The sequence below is a fragment of the Berghia stephanieae genome, chromosome 1, assembly GCF_034508935.2.
Source record: "Berghia stephanieae isolate SIO BIC M18660-M18661 chromosome 1, UCSD_Bste_1.3, whole genome shotgun sequence".
Classification (NCBI taxonomy): Eukaryota; Metazoa; Mollusca; class Gastropoda; order Nudibranchia; family Aeolidiidae; genus Berghia; species Berghia stephanieae.
The window spans coordinates 30,572,100-30,592,718 of NC_088360.1; the positions used below are offsets into that span (position 1 = coordinate 30,572,100).

Below are 20,619 nucleotides of genomic sequence, written 5' to 3' on the forward strand. Positions count from 1 at the left end.
CAATTAATATAGTTCAAAATATCAAAGTAAGAGTGGCATTCAAATACATTTTTAAATGTCTAAATAGACATGATTAAATGTCACTAAATGTTCAGTGACATCATGGCTTGGTGGATATAAGCTGTTTGACTCTGAGCTTATGGTTCGAGAGTTCAAATCCCCGCAGGGTTAATTTTTTTTTCCCCAACATTATTAAAATTCCTTCTGTTTATTTATATTTTTATAAATTTTGTTTTAGTAATTTTATTTGCTTGTAATATACTTTAATGCTGATATTATACTATTGTTCTTTTATTATTGTTATTATTATTATTATTATTATTATTATTATTATTATTATTATTATTATTATTATTATTATTATTATTATTTTTTATTATTATTATTATTATTATCATTATTATTATTAATATATTATTATTATTATTATTATTAATATTATTATTATTATTATTTCTACTTACTTACTATTATTATTATTATTGTTGTTGTTGTAATCGTCATCATCATCATTATTATGATTATGATTATTTTTTTTTAATCAAATAGTTGGAGTAATTTAATCAGTTATCGATTTATTACGAATATCTTTTATGTGTTATAATCTCGTTGTTGTTTTTCATTGATGTGCTCTTCTATTGTTTATTACTTTTTAAAATCTTGCTTTTTTATGTTTGTCTCATTTGTTGTTGTTGTTGTTTGTTTGTTTTGTGTTTGTTTGTTTGTTTTTTTGTAATCTAAGACAAACCCGATTCATTATAAATATGTAGCCGGACTTTCTGCCATTTTTAATTGAGCGATGTACTTCCGTGAATTAATTACCGTATTACATTAAAATTTACGTGATAATAATAATAATAATAATAATAATAATAATAATAATAATAATAATAATAATAATAATAATAATAATAATAATAATAATAATAATAATAATAATAATAAATAATAATTTATATAGATACTGACTACAATTGACATCTATTTACTGAATACACGTGGTATTTTTAGGGGTGTTTTTTTTTTTTACGAAACACGCCGAAACCCGACAAAGTTATGGGAAGTAGGCAGCAGTGGGGAGTGAACCTGGGACTGGGTTTCGTAAAAAAAAGCGATTACTTTTTTTACAAAACCCGACAATATCCGACAAAGTTATGGAAAGAAAGTAGGCAACAGTGGGGGAGTGAACCCGAGACTCAGGGAAGTGTACACTATTGGGGAGTAAACCTAAGTCTATGTTTTTTCGACGGGTTTTGGTGGGTTTCTTAAAAAAGTAATTGCTTCATTCTCGTCTGGTACCCAACTCCCATAGTCCCAGGTTCATTTCCACTGTTATCCTCTTCTCACAGTCCCAGGTTCACTCCCAACCGGTGTGTACTTCCCTGAGTCCCGGTTCATTGCCCAATGGTGCCCACTTCCCATAACTTTTGACAATTTCGGTAGGTTTCGAAATAAAAGTACATTCTGAGCTCACTGTCCACTGGTATCAGCCTCTCGCAGTCCCAGGTTCAATCCTCATCGGTGTCCGAATCCCAGATTCACTCCCCACTGCTGCCTGCTTCTTATAACTTTGTCGGGTTTTTGCGGGTTTCGTAAAAAAAGTAATTCCACCTCCCCCTTGGTATTGCTTTTTTACAAAATCCAGGGTCACAGGTTCACTCTCCACAAGTGTACACTTCCCTGAATCTCAGGATCACCCCCCACTGTTGCCTACTTCGGGTTTCGTAAAAAAGTAATTGCTTTTATATGAAACTCGCTGAAACCCGCCGGAAACCAGAGTCCCAGGTTTAATCCCCAATGGTATACACTTCCATGAATCTCAGGTTCACCCCCACTGTTGCCTACTTCCCATAACTTTGTCGGATATTGCCGGGTTTCGTAAAAAAGTAATTGCTTTTATGTGAATCTCACTGAAACCCGCCGAAAACCAAAGTCTCAGGTTCACTCCCCACTGGTGTACACTAACCTTAGTCTCAGGTTCACTCCCCATTACTTGCCTACTTTCGATAACTTTGCCCCATTTTGTTGGAATTTGGCGCATTTCGTAAACAAAAAGTAATTGCTTTTTTTTTTTACAAAACCCGTAGAAACCCAGTCCCAGGTTCACTCCCCACTATTGTACATTTCCCCGAATCTCAGGTTCACTCCCCACTGTTGCCTACTACCCATAACTTTCTCGGATATTGCCAGATTTTCGTCGGGTTTCGTAAAAAGGCAATTGCTTTTATATGAAACTCGCTGAAACCCGCCGAAAACCAGAGTCCTAGGTTTAATCCCCACTGGTGTACACTTCCATGAATCTCAGGTTCACTCCCCACTGTTGCATACTTCCCATAACTTTGTCGGATATTGCCGGGTTTCGTAATAAAGTAATTGCTTTTATGTGAATCTCACTGAAACCCGCCGAAAACAATAGTCTCAGGTTCACTCCCCACTGGTGTACACTAACCTAAGTCTCAGGTTCACTCCCCACTGGTGTACACTAACCTTAGTCTCAGGTTCACTCCCCATTATTTGCCTACTTTCGATAACTTTGCCCCATTTTGTTGGAATTTGGCGCATTTCGTAAACAAAAAGTAATTGCTTTTTTTTTTTTACAAAACCCGCAGAAACCCAGACCCAGGTTCACTCCCCACTGGTGTACACTTCCCCGAATCTCAGGTTCAGTCCCCACGCTTTGCCTACTTTCCACAACTTTGCCGCATATTGTCGGGTTTCGTAAAAAAAAGTAATCCCCCCCCCCCCCCCCATTTTGTTATTGCTGTTTTACAAGACCCAGAGTCCCAGGTTCACTCCCCACTGGTGTACACTTCCCTGAATCTCAGGTTCATCCTCTCCTCCCCCCTCCCTTTACACATACACACACACTCACACACACACACATACGCTGCTGCCTACCTCCCATAACTTTGTCGGATATTGCCAGGTAACGTCGGGTTTCGTAAAAAAGTAATTGCTTTTTATTACGAAACCCGCCGAAACCCAGTCCCAGGTTCACTCCCCACAGGTGTACACTTCTCTGAGTCCCAGATTTACTCCCACAGCTGCCCTCTTCCCATAACTTTGCCAGGTTTCGGAAGAAAAAAAACCCACCGTATTATAGTGCAAAAGCACTATTCAGTGTCAGATACTGAATAGTACAAAACCCACTATTCAGTATCAGATACTGAATAGTACAAAACCACTATTCAGTATCAGATACTGAATAGTGGAAAACCGCTATTCAGTATCTGATACTGAATAGTGCAAAACCACTATTCAGTATCAGATACTGGTGTACACTTCCATGAATCTCAAGTTAACCCCCCAATGTTGCCTACTTCCCATAACTTTGTCTGATATTGCCGGGTTTCGTAAAAAGGTAATTGTTTTTATGTGAAACTCTATGAAGCCTGCCGAAAACCATAGTCTCAGGTTCACTCCCCACTGGTGTACAGTTCCCTGAGTCTCAGGTTCACTCCCCACTGTTGCCTACTTCAATAACTTTGTCGGATATTGCCAGGTTTCGTCGGGGTTCGTAAAAAGGCAATTGCTTTTATATGAAACTCGCTGAAACCCGCCGAAAACCAGAGTCCCAGGTTTAATCCCCACTGGTGTACACTTCCTTGAATCTCAGGTTCACTCCCCACTGTTGCCTACTTCCCATAACTTTGTCGGATATTGCCGGGTTTCGTAAAAAAAGTAATTGCTTTTATGTGAATCTCACTGAAACCCGCCGAAAAACATAGTCTCAGGTTCACTCCCCACTGGTGTACACTTCCCTTAGTCTCAGGTTCACTCCCCATTATTTGCCTAATTTCGATAACTTTGCCCCATTTTGTTGGAATTTGGCGCATTTCGTAAACAAAAAGTCATTGCTTTTTTTTTTTTTTAAAACCCGCAGAAACCCAGACCCAGGTTCACTCCCCACTGGTGTACACTTCCCCGAATCTCAGGTTCACTCTCCACTGTTGCCTACTACCCATAACATTCTCGGATATTGCCGGGTTTCGTAAAAAAGTAATTGCTTTTATATGAAATTAGCTGAAGCCCGCCGAAAGCCATAGTTTCAGGTTCACTCCCCACTGGTGTACACTTCACTGTCTCAGGTTCAGTCCCCACGCTTTACCTACTTTCCACAACTTTGCCGCATATTGTCGGGTTTCGTAAAACAAAGTAATCCCCCCCCCCCCCCCCAATTTTGTTATTGCTGTTTTACAAAACCCAGAGTCCCAGGTTCACTCCCCACTGGTGTACACTTCCCTGAATCTCAGGTTCATTCCCCCCCCCTTACACACACACACACACACACACACACACACACACACGCACACATACGCTGCTGCCTACCTCCCATAACTTTGTCGGATATTGCCAGGTGTCGTCGGGTTTTGTAAAAAAGTAATTGCTTTTTATTACGAAACCCGCCGAAACCCAGTCCCAGGTTCACTCCCCACAGGTGTACACTTCCCTGAGTCCCAGATTCACTCCGACAGCTGCCCTCTTCCCACAACTTTGTCAGGTTTCGGAAAAAAACACACCGTATTATAGTTTTACTATTCAGTGTCAGATACTGAATAGTACAAAACCACTATTCAGTATCAGATACTGAATAGTGGAAAACCGTTATTCAGTATCTGATACTGAATAGTGCTCGCCTCGGTTTAATGCGAAACTGCGATGGAGTGCATGTTTATGTGTGTGTGTGTGTCTGAGTGTGTGTATGTGTGTGTATGTGTGTGTGTGTGTGTGTGTGCGTGTGCGTGTGTAGCATATTGTGTACGTATACCAGGGGCCGTGTTCATGAACACAGACTAGTGCTTAGTCTCTGAATATCTCCCACTTTAGTCAAGGACTTGGAAAAATCGGATTTCATGTGAACTCAGCAAGTCCCAGACTAGAACAGGGCACATTCGGACTGAGTTTGGCCAAGTTTTATTCATTCGCTGACGCAGGACTTCAAGTCTTAGTCTGGGACTAGTTGCTAGGCTACATCATAGCGTCGGCAAGATAGCAGCTATTTTTAGATTGAGAGCTTCGATTAGGAAGGATATTTCGTCGGTTACGAAGGAAAGAGGCAAAAAGTGTCTTGTTGCAATTGATACTGGCTTTAAAATTCTATAAGATAAATGCAACTAAAAGAAAACAATCTAATCCATGTGTAACACACCTGGCCGGCGGTTGTGTTTTCAGTGCAGTGAATTTGTGCTTGTTTTTCTGGGCTAATTTTTATGGGATAGTTTTGATTTTTATATCGTTGAATCTGTGAGTTATTAGTGTTTCTATACATCAAGTTTTATATATATTTTAAAATTGAGGCCTGTGATAAGTATGGAAAAAAACTTTAAGTTTTACCATTTTCATTTATCTACACAGCACACCATGTGAACATATTTTTACCTGATCTTGCTAGATATTTTAGTCACCCTGTGTAAAACAAACATTTATTTTTATCCTACTAATTGTTTTTACAACCACAAATGGAATTTTTATGAACACTGTTCTTCTAATTTTTGCCACCGTCGTACAAGTGGCGGCAAACTAAAACAACACGCAATACCAACCGTCAGTAGTCGTCGCCCGCCCACCCCTACCCTTAGATTTCGACCCCCACCGACACTGTCTACTATTAAAAGAACTCACCCCGGTCCATCAACCATCCCACCAGACCTTACTCAAAACACTTCGCAATATGATGATGGTGACTATAATATTTTACTCAATAATCGATTTAATCACAATAACAAGACGAGTGTGATGTATTTTAATGCAAGATCAATTCGTTATAAATCTCACTAAATTAACACCTTAATTACCGATTCGAAGAGCGACCTAGTATTTATTGTTGAGAAGCGGCTCAACCCAGATGGAGACGAAGTTATATTACATGAAACAACACCACCAAATTTTGTAAAAGATGACCGATAAAAGGAAATTGAATTATCTCACTCTCAACTATTCAAAGAGTTCATAATAACGGAGAGTTATCATTATAATACGACTTTTATCAAGACCACCCACATTTACCTCCCTCATATCCTTTGTAAAATACACGACACGGAAACTCGACAACACAGAAATCTCAAACAAATAGGCCCGGTCTCGGTACCTTTCGGGTAGGCAGCAAAGACCGTACCACTGAGCCACGCTGCCCCCCCCCCCCCCCCTTAGTTGTTGTTTTTAATGTATTTATTGACGAATGCAGTCGCTCTAAAGTGCATCTATTCGATCCTATTTGGGTCGTGATGACCAACACCATCTAGTTAGTTAGTCTCGCCTTCCATTGTCTAGACTTGTTATTGAACCGTTCATAAAAATAATCAGACATCGTTTTTGTTTTCTTCTTTTTAGGTGTTTTACGGCGCTATTCAGGTCATTTAAACGCCCGAGACATCGTTTTTTAAATACAATAGACAGAAGTTACTTTCGTAGAGATGCTTTTATCTTGTAATGGCGGCATTGATACATTTATTTGTAAAAACTAATCATTTAATTTAAAACAGTTTATAGCAGAGGTACATCTGGACCTTCAGAGAAAATCTAACTCTGAGTTGTGTCTTTACTTTTTTTTTTTTGTTCTAATAGCAAGTAAGTATCAGTCAGTTCTATTCTTTATTGTATGGTACGCTTAATGGAACCGACATTACTATCTATAGTTACCCAAGAATTCAATACTCAATATCAATAGCAATACTGTTATATTTATTATTATCTTTATATATTAGTTTGTTTCCATCAAAATCGATATTAACACTTGCCATAATCAAAATCACGATCAACACTGTTGCTACCATCAATACCACAGTGTTACCACCATCAATATCAACATCAACACTCTTACCGTCATCAATACCAATATCAATATTGTTGCCATATTCATATACGGCTTGATGTTGGAACGTACAAGATGCATGAATTGTCATAAGACAAAAAGACAAATTAAACAGGGCCTGTAAAAGAAAAAAAAGCACGTTGGAATGATGTCTCATGGCTCAAAATATCAAAACTTAGTAAGCAAAGAGAGATATAGATGAATAGATCAATAGATAGATAGATAGATAGATGGATAGATAGATAGATAAATAGATAGATAGATAGACTAATAGATAGACAGATAAATATATAGCTAGATAGATAGATAGAGAGAGAGAGAGAGAGAGAGAGAGAGAGAGAGAGAGAAAGAGAGAAAGAGAGGGAGCGAGAGAGAGAGAGAGATAGAGAGAGAGAGAGAGAGAGAGAGAGAGAGAGAGAGAGAGAGAGTAAGTGGTTCAACCTCCGTTACTGAACACACGTAGATAATATTGGAGAAGATGGGATGAACATGTTAATTTAATTTAATAGAATGAGATACACAACGGTTTTAAAACAATCAAACGTGTAATTAATAAGATTTGTGCGTTATGGGGTCTTGTGATATGACATACGCTTTCGGATCGGAAGGTCCTGGGTTACGGCCTTGTTCAGGGCATAGTTGAGTCCCTGGGAAAAAAAATCTTTACTCACATTCTCTCACCCAAGTAGTGTAAACTGAGTATCTCGACGCTAACAGATTTGTCTCTGTTGGAAAATATAGTAGTAACCCCTAACTGAATTCATGTCTTTTCTCCTCGTTCAGTGAATCTGATGACTGGGGACACCTTGTAAAGAGCTTTGACCACGTTTAGTGTATCTTCCGCTATACAGCATATAAAGTTTTTTTGTGTGTTTTTATACAATTGATGCAAAGAAAAATACTTTAGCTAGATTTACTGAAATGTCTAATCTTTGTTGTTTCTTTCTCCTATCCATGTGTGACTAACAGTTTGTAAGTATAATTCTATTATATTCTTCCTTTTGTGGTACGCTTAATGGCACCGACATTATTATCTATATTTATTCGAGAATTCAAAATCAAATATCAAGAACCATACTGTTATAATATTTATTCTTATATATACCAATTGTTTTATCTCCATCAAAACCAATAATACTCATGTAATCAACAATACCAATACCAACACGGTTACCACCATCAATATCAACATCAACAATGTTACCGTCATCAATACCAATATCAACATTGTTGCCATATTCAATCCCAATTTTATCACTGTTGTCATCAATTTCAACACTTTTGCCATCATCTGGAATACGATGCGGGTTGGAGATAGAGCTTACAAGATACCTGAGTTGTCATAAGACAAAAAGGAAAATTAAACTTGGCCTGGAAATGAAAAAAATGCACATTGGAATGATGTCTCACGGCTCACAATATCAAAATTATGTAAGAAAAGAGAGATATAGATAAATAGACAGAAAGATATCAGAGGGTGTACAGATATCAGTGTGTGTACAGACATCAGTGGGTGTGCAGATATCAATGGGTGTGCATATATCAATGGGTGTACAGATATCAGTGGATGTGCATATATCAGTGTGTGTACAGATATCAGTGGGTGTACAGATATCAGTGTGTGTACAGATATCAGTGTGTGTGCAGATATAAATGGGTGTACAGATATCAGTGGGTGTACAGATATCAGTGGGTGTACAGATATCAGTGGGTGTGCAGATATCAGTGGGTGTACAGATATCAGCGGGTGTGCAGATATCAGTGGGTGTGCAGATATCAGTGGGTGTGCAGATATCAATGGATGTGCAAATATCAGTGGGTGTCCAGATATCAGCGGGTGTACAGATATCAGTGGGTGTCCAGATATCAGCGGGTGTCCAGATATCAATGGGTGTACAGATAGTGGGTGTGCAGATATCAGTGGGTGTACAGATATCAGTGGGTGCACAGATATCAATGGATGTGCAGATATCCGTGGGTGTGCAGCTATCAGTGATATCAGCGGGTGTACAGATATCAGTGGATGTGCAGATATCCGTGGGTGTCCAGATATCCGTGGGTGTGCAGATATGAGTGGGTGTACAGATGTCAGTGGGTGTGCAGATACCAATGGATGTGCAGATATCAGTGGATGTGCAGATATCAATGGATGTACAGATATCAGTGGGTGTACAGATATCAGTGGGTGTGCAGATATCAGTGGGTGTACAGATATCAGTGGGTGTGCAGATATCAGTGGGTGTACAGATGTCAGCGGGTGTGCAGATATAAGTGGGTGTGCAGATATCAGTGGGTGTCCAGATATCAGCGGGTGTGCAAATATCAATGGATGTGCAGATATCAATGGATGTGCAGATATCAATGGGTGTCCAGATATCAGTGGGTGTGCCGATATCAATGGATGTGCAGATATCCGTGGGTGTCCAGATATCAGGGGGTGTACCGATATCAGTGGGTGTGCAGATATCAGTGGGTGTGCAGATATCAGTGTGTGTACAGATATCAGTGTGTGTACATATATCAATGGGTGTGCATATATCAGTGTGTGTACAGATATCAGTCTGTGTACAGATATCAGTGGGTGTGCATATATCAGTGTGTGTACAGATATAAGTGGGTGTGCAGATATCAGTGGGTGTACAGATATCAGTGTGTGTACAGATATCAGTGGGTGTACATATATCAGTGGGTGTACAGATACCAGTGGATGTGCAGATATCAGTGGATGTGCAAATATCAGTGGGTGTGCAGATATCAATGGATGTGCAGATATCAGTGGGTGTCCAGATAACTGGGATGGATATACAAACAGCATCGAGGTCTTTATATTTCCTCATTGCGATATATATGTAACTTGACACTGATGGAATCATATAACTGGGATGCCTAAACAAATAATGACTGGGTACTTTTGTCCACTCAGTGTCGTTAAAACTGTGGTCTCTGATGCCGTGGTCCATCAGATAGAATGTGTGAGTGATGGGGACCAGGCAACTATGACAGTTAAACAGTTCAAGTAATCAAAATAATTATAATCATTAAATTAGATGGCATTGATACATCAATTATTATTTTCTGAAATGATAATGAAAAATTTACAGAGGTATGGAGATCACACGGATATGTAAAAAGTATATTTTATAAATAAATCTAAAGTAGAAAAGAAATGGATTTGACCTGTATGTTACACAATATCTACTAAATGTGCACAATGCGATGAGCATAAGCAGCAACACTTGACATGTGGGACGAGAGGCCGAAAGGCAAATTTTCTTAAATAGCTTTTGAAAAGGGCAAATGCGTTTCTAACAAAGTATTCATTTTACTCTAGACTGAATGATAACTGGATTTTAAAGATGGTTTTGTTATAAAACTATTAATAAAAATGACTTTAATCAATTGTTTTAATGAATAATATGGTTTTGAGCAAGACAATGGTTATTAAATGACTCTTATCCTAATATGGTGTCGACAACACTAGTTTACCTATGAGTTTAGGGAAAACGATCTCACAGCTTCCGCCAGCTGGATCTAACGAACCAACACACAACACAATGCGTAACCATCTAGAGTCTTATTATAGTGTTAATATAATATAAATTATTGAGAATTATTCATAAAAATGACTGGATTAAATAATAATATTAATAATAATAATAATAATAATAATAATAATAATAATAATAATAATAATAATAATAATAATAATAATAAAGTGTTGAGTGACGTCAATTTCTATCCTTCTGTAAACACTGGTCCATTACCAAGGCATGGTTACCTCATTATTATTAGAAACGATTAATATATAACAACAACAACAAAAATCTAAAATCTAATAATATGATATATAATAATAATATTAGAATACATAATAATGACTGATTAATAATAATAATAATAATAATAATAATAATAATAATAATAATAATAATAATAATAATATAATAATAATAATAATAATAATAATAATAATAATAATAATAATTAATAATTAATCATAAACAGGTCAATACCAAATTACTCATATATAATATGATAATGAATAAAAATAATAATAATAATATATAATAATAATAATAATAATGATGAATAATAATAATAATAATAATAATAATAATAATAATAATAATAATAATAATAATAATAATAATAATAATAATAATAATAATAATAAAAGAAACTCAAACCATTGAATGTTTTGATACTCGAGCCCTTCCTCTTCTTTGACTTGAGTAAAATCAACCAATGAAATGTCAGGTCCAATCATTGAGTCAAGAAACAATTTATTTCCTCAATGGATCTGATACCGAGATTGGTGAACGTGACTTCCATCTCCTTTCACAGAGATTAGTGAACGTGACTTCCATCTCCTTTCACAGAGATTGGTGAACGTGACTTCCATCTCCTTTCACAGAGATTGGTGAACGTGACTTCCATCTCCTTTCTGTAATCAACTCCCTTCAACAAGTCTGTAATATCGGGGAAAACAAATAACAAGGGGGAAAACAGAAGCAGAGAAAAAAAATGTGCGTACCTGTGTTCGTTATGAAGTGACGCATTAGAAATCAGGCAACTGATGTAAAATGAAGATCTGAAAAAGTGTGTGTAAAATAGTGATAGACAAAAGCAAGAAAGAAAAATACAATTGAAAAAAACCCATCCCAAACAATCAGCCTGGTTCCCATATGCGGCAGCTGATTTTCGAGATGGTGTGTTCCCTTGTATTTCATTTTCTCGCTTTGTCTAGCACTGAATCATATACTTTATATCTTGTATTTATTATTTGTGCATTTGTGGGAAAATGAGTTGCCAGTAGAGAGGCACCTCTGACTTATTACAGATGGATGTGACAGGGCACATATTCTACCTCAAATCTAATGGTCACAGTTTCCATATTCAATGGAGATAGATTTTTATTTTTTACGATAACAAATTTAATTGATTTTGAAATAGAAGATCTTCACATTTTAATTGTCTAATGCGTTGTTAATGTATTCAACTCAAATGTTCAATACAATAAAGTCTCAGCGTCTCCCCAAGGATACGAACCTGCAATCACCCAATCCAAAATTCCAACAGGATAACATTGTAAACTACACGATCAACCCCCTCCTACCAATATTTATTTTACTTACTTGGATAAGAAAATTGCAAAATTTGCAGTGTGTATGTTGTCGTACTTTGAAAAAAAGTCGTATTGTAAAAATGTGCCCAGAAAACTCGTCCTTCGAATATCGATCAATTGAAATGACCACCACCTTGCTTAAAATCCTTAAAGCTGTGACTTCGGTGACGTCTAAGATTTAAGAGGTTTTTGCAAAAGGGTGGTCCTTTTAATCGTTCGATATTTGAAGGACGAGTTTTTAGGCCAAATTTTAAATACGTGTTTATTGAGAGTTTGGCAATATGGGGGTATCAGCTGATTCCTGGCAATAGAATGGTGGGTCATATTTGATGTCATCAAAGGTGACCCTCACACCGCCTTACTCGGACAAAATGTATTTTTCTCATGTTGTTGACCATGGACATTTTTCTTGATATTGTGATTGTGGTAGATTTAGATGACCATAACGGATCAAACAGATGACCATAATGGATCAAACCGGACTCTCTAATAATATGTGGTTTTTTTTTTTTGTTTATTTTACAGATTGGATTTATGGAAACCTGTCGATAAAAAGTCAAAGTACAAGTTTACTGTCCAAAATAAGAGGTGATAGTCCGTTTACGGTGGTTTTTAAAACCAGCTACCTCGTGATGTCATTGCTCGTAGCCATGATTACATATTACCAGGTTTTACCTAAGGTTGAAGAAAGGAAAACACGCTACAAAGTTTCAAGGATCCAAAACTCGCTGAAAGTTGTGTAGTTTGATGGTAGGGCAGAATTATCGTATCCTGTGTTACCATAGTAACCTTAGGTAATGCTACATCTATATGTTAGGAGGCCTTACACGCCATTTTGAATTTGTCAATTTTGACCAGTAATAGATAAGATGAAGAATCCTAACATGGCATCCAAGATTAATAATAATAATAATAATAATAATAATACTTTATTGCATCCCAAAAAGGAAATTTTTTGTACAGACGTGTTATAATTTACACATAAGATAAAAATACAATGGAAATAGGATGTATATATATATATATAAAAAAGGAGCAGCTCTATAACCAGAGCTGCGCTTTATAATATAAATAATTTCAACACTGTAAAATAGTTAAAACTGTCACTATAAATTGAAAATTGAAAAGATTGCAAAACAAATAAATTAATAAATTAATATTTATATTTTAAAAAAGTAAAAATGAGAAAGAATTATATAAAATGATTATTGCTTGTTGTTATAAAGCCTAATACTGGACGGCAGAAAAGATTTTCGGTGTCTCTCTGTTTTCGTTGAAATAGAGAAAGGGCGACCACTTCTTTCTGACATAATAATTGATGGTCTTAGTGGATGATACTGGTCATTTAATATTTTAGTTATTTTATTAATACAAAATTTCTCGTATAAAAGATCTACATCGTCAACATCATTTATATAGCGTTTAATGGATTTTTTAATATTTGAATTTATTTTGTTCCTTTCCACTGCTAAGCAATTGCCTCCCCAAGCTGTTATACAAAATGACAAAACACTTTCGATTACTGCTCTATAAAATAATGTGCAGAGGGTTTTATCTATTCTAAACTGAGAGAGTTTTGATAAAAAATATGTACGTCTGCACATCTTATGCCTAATTATTTTCAAGTGTTCATCCCACTTGAGCCTGTCATCAATCGTTACACCAAGGTATTTGTAGTGAGGAACTCGCTGGACGAATTGGTCCTTTAATTTTAACGGTTCTATCGGTTCCTTCACTCTCCTAAAGTCAATCACTAGCTCCTTTGTCTTGCTTATGTTAAGCTCTAGGTGGTGGGCATCACACCAAGACACAAATCTATCAATTTCTTGCCTATAAGCCACTTCGTTGCCATTTGTTATGAGGCCTTGAAGAGCGGTGTCATCTGCAAACTTTATTAAAGGTACACTCAGGTTTTGACTTCTACAGTCATTCGTGTATATTGTGAATAATACTGGGGACAATACACAACCCTGAGGAGCACCAGTATTAGTAGTTATACAGGAAGATTTGTTTTGTCCTAATTGAACATATTGTGCTTATTATTCAAACTATGTTTTGCTGCCTGGCCTTGCCATTCAATGGTTGTCGTCACTCCTGGTGTCCGTACAAACGTGTATTTCTTTACAACATTGGCCAGTATAGAAACTACTAGGTTAGTTGGGAAAATTTGCTAAACTACACAAGTACAGACATATGTCTGCATACTTCTATGAATAATTGGTAGAACTACGGATTTTGTTCCTTCTGTGGATCAATATAAAAATGAAAACATTGTACTAAATCAAATAGTGCAAGGACATGGATTCGTTATGTAATCTTGCTGACGTAAAGTGGTCGCTTACGAAAGTAGATTTCATAACTTGTATTATTTCTTACGAATTTTAAAAATTTCAAGTAGAGAGGTCTGCATATGAACGTGATGTATCAGGAAAATTATAACTCAAAAATATTCTCTATAAGACACGCAGGATAAAATGTTTCTTTCTGTTTGAATTGCACTGGTTGCCAGTAAAAGGAAGGGTTGATTACAAGATGGCCTTTATCTGAATGACACTGGTTGCCAGTAGAAGGAAGGGTTGAATACAAGATGGCCTTTATCTGAATGGCACTGGTTGCCAGTAAAAGGAAGGATTGAATACAAGATGGCCTTTATCTGAATGGCACTGGTTGCCACTAAAAGGAAGGGTTGAATACAAGATGACCTTTATCTGAATGGCACAGGTTGCCAGTAAAAGGAAGGGTTGAATACAAGATGGCCTTTATCTGAATGGCACTGGTTGCCAGTAAAAGGAAGAGTTGAATACAAGATGACCTTTATCTGAATGGCACTGGTTGCCAGTAAAAGGAAGGGTTGAATACAAGATGGCCTTCATCTGAATGGCACTGGTTGCCACTAAAAGGAAGGGTTGAATAAAAGATGGCCTTTATCTGCAATGTGTAAAATTGGGTGAACATATCTCCAACAAAAGAACGTTGTCGAACGGATGTCCCCAAGGCTGTGTGAGTTCCCCAATCCTGTACATCTTATACACCAACGACTGCAGACCATCCTTTGAAAATTGTTTTATAGTGAAATATGCAGATGATACTGCTGTTCTTGGCTTATTAAAAGATAAAGTTAACGAAAAGAATTATTTCAAACAAATAAATATATTCACCGATTGGTGTAAACAAAATCAGCTTGAATTAAATGTTGAAAAAACGAAAGAACAGGTGTTTGGTGTAAAAAATAAAAACGACTTAAAGTGTGTGGCGATCGGTAAAGGTGATGTTGAGATAGTTGACTATTTTAAATATTTAGGAATAACCATTGATAGTTCCCTCAATTTCTCTCAACATATTAATATAATATCTAAGAAAGTTGCCCAAAGATTATACATCCTAAGGAAATTGAGAACATTTCAAGTAAGGAAGAAAACTATGTTAAGAGTTTATGACTCATTGATTAAAAGTGTAATTGCGTTTGGCTGCACCATATGGTTTGGAGGATGCCGACTTAAAGATAAATCAAAAATTTCAAAATCTATCAAAGAGGCATCAAAAATAATAAACCATCCTCTTGATGGAGTAGAAAGAATTCATGGAAAAGCAATAGAAAGGAAAGCATTCTCAATTACCAACAATAAAAAACATATTTTATACCATGAATTTAGTCTTTTACCATCTGGGAGAAGGTTTTGTCAGATTAAATGTAGAACTAACAAGTATAAATCAACGTTCGTTCCATCAGCAATAAAAATTTTGAATATTTCATATGGTACAGAAAAACCAAGGATTGATTCGTTGACTGATTAACTGATTAATTTATTTAATGTAAGATTAACTGACCAATTGATAATGATGATAATTTTTGGTGTCGAATTGCCACAATCGTAACAAATTGAAAACGAAATGAATATGTTTATGTTGTGTATATCGCACGTGTGAAAGAAAGAAAGAGAGAGAGAGAGAGAGAGAGAGAGAGAGAGAGAGAGAGGGAGAGAGAGAGAAAATAAGTAGGAGTGAAATATCTGTTCAATCTTAGTTATCGTTTAACATTATAACAAGTGTAACTAAATGACAAATTGCCATATTTATGGACAATAAAGATCTATTATTATTATTATTATTATTATTATTATTATTATTATTATTATTATTATTATTATTATTATTTAAATGTCTTAGTGTTTTAGCACCTAGGTATCTTAATGAATTCATAAATGTAATAACTAAAAATGTTTCTGTTTGTGTGTATGTGTGTGTATGTGTGTGTATGTGTGTGAATACATGTTGGTAATATCTTAGATTGTCAGTCATGTGAAGCGCAAAGAGCATGACCTATTCATGGTTATGCGCTATATAAGTGCTAAATTATTGTGATATATATATATATATATATATATATATATATATATATATATATATATATATATATATATATATAATATAAAATTATCTCTTGCATTGAGTGTGAATCCTTACAAGACCTCCAGACGAATGAATCAGATCTCACCTAATCGCCTCCAAACTAGAACATTTTCTGTTCTGGGTTTCATTGTTCTCTGGTATTTTTGATTTATCATAAATTAATTAACGGTCTTGATAACATCCAATACAATGATTGGATTTTATTTTTGATCCAATGACATTCCTGCATGGAGATGTATCCAAAATATATTTCAAAGACTCGACTAGTAACAACACATTTAATTCCAAAGTACAAAAAAGTGGAACAGTTTAAAATGTCAAATTTGTGATCTCAATGAATTTAAAAATGCCCTTGAAAGGGAACTTTGTATCAAAATGCACGCATGACTGAACATACTTAATACCCACTGTGCTGTGAGGCCTTGAGCAAGTCTCCTCGCCCAAACTGAATCTGCAACGCTGCACTGTGGCTGACGCCTGGCTCATTCCAGTCTGCCATCAGGTGTGATCGGCCCAAAATTAAATAAAACATGATGCGCAAAGCTCGTATTTAGACTTCAGAGGTTTGATCCGGTGACTGTGAAAATCGGGACTTCAGAGGTTTGATCCGGCGACCGTGAAAATCGGGACTTCAGAGGTTGATCTGCCGACCATCGATATGGTTGTAATTAACTCCAAAAATAAAACAAATTGTTTAGAGACGTTTTACCTTGAGCGTCAAGTCAATGTACACACAACGGAACCAGAAGGAACCATGGGACTTGTCAACGACTTTCGAAATGACATACTTGTGTCCCATCAAATCAGGGTATGATTGAGTATACAGGAATTATCTTGTCACAAACAACACGAAAAGGTCTCATTGACAATAATATTACACCTTTTGAGGCTGGGTTTGCTTTAACTCTAACCTGAAACATTTTTGCCAAGACAGTAGTAACGCCGTTTTCATTGTTGAAACGTCTTTAATGCGATTTGGGTAAATGTTGTTACGTGAAGAAATAATGGTTTTCGCAATATTCCCTGAATGTGCTCGAATCGCTTAACAAGCTCTCAAGCGAACAGTAACATTTAAATTTTAGAACGAGACACAACGTTCGTAAGGCGATATGGCAATTTCTTTTCTGACGCAGGCAACGCTTTTATCAAACGGAACTCTTTTTACACATGAGTGAAGTGAGAGAACGTAAGTAAATTACAATGTAAAAGGACTCAACGCTGTGCCTCCCAGAGTGACACCCGAATCCAGGACCTCCCAGTCCGAAGACGATTGCCATAACAACACGACCATAAAATTACAACAACAAAAACTCACAAAGAACTAAGTATACAATGTGAGAAAGTGTGGCTTGGACAAAATCGAATGTAGATTTGTCCGTGAAGGGTTAAACGTTATCATCGTTCACTACGAACAAACAACCCCCTCAAGGGTTACTGAGATAAAACTAAAGGACCTCTGAACTGGATATAATTGGTTCCGAAGGCTGCCTGCCTGTTGACACATATGACGACAATGTCCAACATGTTTTTGTGTCAGTCGGCCACGCCAGCCACGGGCATTTGGGAAACGCTATCACTCTTCTGTCTTACTCTGATAAAAAAAACAACCTCGTTTTGACAATTTTTGGTCAGAAAACTCGTCCTTCAAATATCGATCGATTAAAATCATTCTCATTTTGTTTTGTTTTTTATTTTAACTTTCAGACTTTCAATTTTGAGGGTTTTTGGCAAGATGAGGTCACGTTAGTGACTCGATATTTGAAGTTTGCTAATCAAAATTTTATATTATTACGGGTTAGTCCAGAGTGCGACAGTGTTATTATGGTGTGTTGTTGTTGTTGTTGTTGTTGTTGTTGTTGTTGTTGTTGTTGTTGTTGTTGTTTTTGTTGTTGTTATCGAATCGGACAAACATGAATATAATGATAATAAGAGAGAAAGACTATTATTATGGTGATATGATGATGATGATGATGATGATGATGATGATGATGATGATGATGATGATGATGATGATGATGATGAGGGCGAGGAGGAGGAGGAGGAGGAGGAGGAGGAGGATGGTTATGAAGGTGAAGATGGTGAAGATGGTGATGAGGAGAGGATAGATGATTGAAAGAGAAACGAATGGAGTCCGAGGACAGGAAGTTGAGCGGTAGAAACGTAGGAACGTTTCGGATCCTTTCAATCTATACAATTATGACGCCATATTTGTATATCTAATCACAAAAATGCCTTTTCCTCAGAGCTGGGCGGTTGTGAATTCATCAATGCCACGATCAGTTTGCAGCTTTCTGACCAAGACAGTGAAATCATCACAGCATTGGGAACTTCATTGACTATGATTGAAACTGGACTGGTTGTTTATTCACAAATTATTATTATTATTATTATTATTATTATTATTATTATTAACAATATTATTATTATTATTAATATTATCGTCCCAGATCAATTGCACAGATTATATGGTAGAAGAAGTACTTATGGTAGCATCCTTTAAAATATTAATTAGAACCCAGGCCCTGATAATGATATTTGTTGTGGGCATCAATCTTATTGATACTGTTTTGTGTTAAATGATAACATTGTGCTTGGCTCAATCACTCTGTAACAAAATCTAAACACACTTATAGATAGATATACGTTTGTTTATATGTATGTGGTATAAACTGGTTCACGCCAACCAAAACAGGTCACCCTCATGATTCCCAAAGGCTACTGTTGTAAACAACAGGATAAGTAATAAATGGAGGTGCCTAAATGAGTAAAGAAATTTAAATATTTAGGCACTATCATAACCAAAGACGCACTTGACATAGAGGATATAAAACAAAGAATAGCAATAGCAAAAAACGTGTTCCATAAAATGCGACCAGTTGTGTCAAACAACAACCTAAACTTGAAGACCAGAATGAAAGTAGTACAAACATGCGTTATAAGTACCCTTTTATACGGTTGTGAAATGTGGACGCTTGACAAAGAATGTACGAGGAGGTTAGAGGTATTTGAGATGTGGGTGTATAGAAGAATGTTGAGGCGATCGTGGACAGACAGGTGTACGAACGAGGAAGTATTGGAGAAGGTGAGAAAGGGAAGAATACTGATCGATACCATCAGAATGAAGCAGTTACGGTTGCTGGGATATGTGTGGAGAAGAGGCGGAATAGAAAAGTTGGTAACATCTGGGATGATCGAAGGAAAGAGAGCTAGAGGAAGACAAAGAATGGCATATCTAAATAACTTAAGAATGGTCAAATGTGATTTTAAAAGCAACACAGATTTCATGCGCACCGCAGAGGATCGTGATTCGTGGAGACAGCTGACCGACAAAGTGCTCAAAATCACAAGCCACGATGGATGATGATGAAATGAGTCAATAAAATGGAGATAAAGATAAAGGGAGTAAATCTGACTCATGAATGAACAACATAAAACAATCGACGTTTCGGCTCTTTGTTTTATGTTGTTCATTCATGAGTCAGATTTACTCCCTTTATCTTTATATCCATAAACAACAGGATCATTTTGAATGAGTTTGAATAGAACAGCACTGGCCTGCCAAATAAAATAGTTTATTATTCTACTCAGACATTGGAGTCCAACATGCAATGGGGGAAGAATAAATAAATAAACAAATAAATAAATGAACAAAAATATACAATACATGGCAATATCCACTAAACGTGCTCAGAGCGCTTTATAAGGGGTCTCAAGCCAACAGCAACACTTAGCATTTAGGACGAGACATGACGCCTGTTAAGCGATATTAATTTTTTTTTTCGACAGCGACAACGCTGTTAACGTTTCTCCCCGTATTTGACTTTGTCTATGGGCCAGTGACAGCGTCTAATTATTTGCAGGTCTGGTAACCCAAATGGTTATGAGCTCATTGTTGTAATGGAAATCCTCTCAAACCAAGCAAAAGGTTGTCCGTTAGAACAATTTTTAATCAAGCAAGTAATTTCATTCGCTTATCAGACCTGCAAATATGTACACGTAGGAATGCAAAAATCTCTTAGCGAGAGATTTTTGCATTCCTACGTGCACATATTTGCAGGTCTGATAAGCGAATGGAATTACTTGCTTGATTAAAAATTGTTCTAATGGACAACCTTTTGCTTGGTTTGAGAGGATTTCCATTACAACAATGAGCTCATAACCATTTGGGTTACCAGACCTACAAAGAAGTAGACGCTGTTATTGGCCCATAGACAAAGTCAAATACGAGGAGAAACGTTGACTCTGTGAGACAGATCAACAACAATGTAACATG

At 36.4% G+C, this 20,619-nt stretch overlaps 1 long non-coding RNA gene across 1 annotated transcript in view; it reads right to left on the minus strand.

The window, feature by feature from the left end:
• Nucleotides 1–17,153, minus strand: part of LOC144963728 (uncharacterized) — a 19,246-nt gene extending 2,093 nt beyond the window's left edge. The window contains exons 1-2 of the long non-coding RNA XR_013643682.1: nucleotides 17,056–17,153; nucleotides 10,999–11,280 (exon numbers count right to left, since the gene is read on the minus strand). This is a non-coding gene — a long non-coding RNA (uncharacterized LOC144963728). The remainder of the gene's footprint in view (nucleotides 1–10,998; nucleotides 11,281–17,055) is intronic.
• Between the last annotated feature and the right edge of the window lie 3,466 nt (nucleotides 17,154–20,619).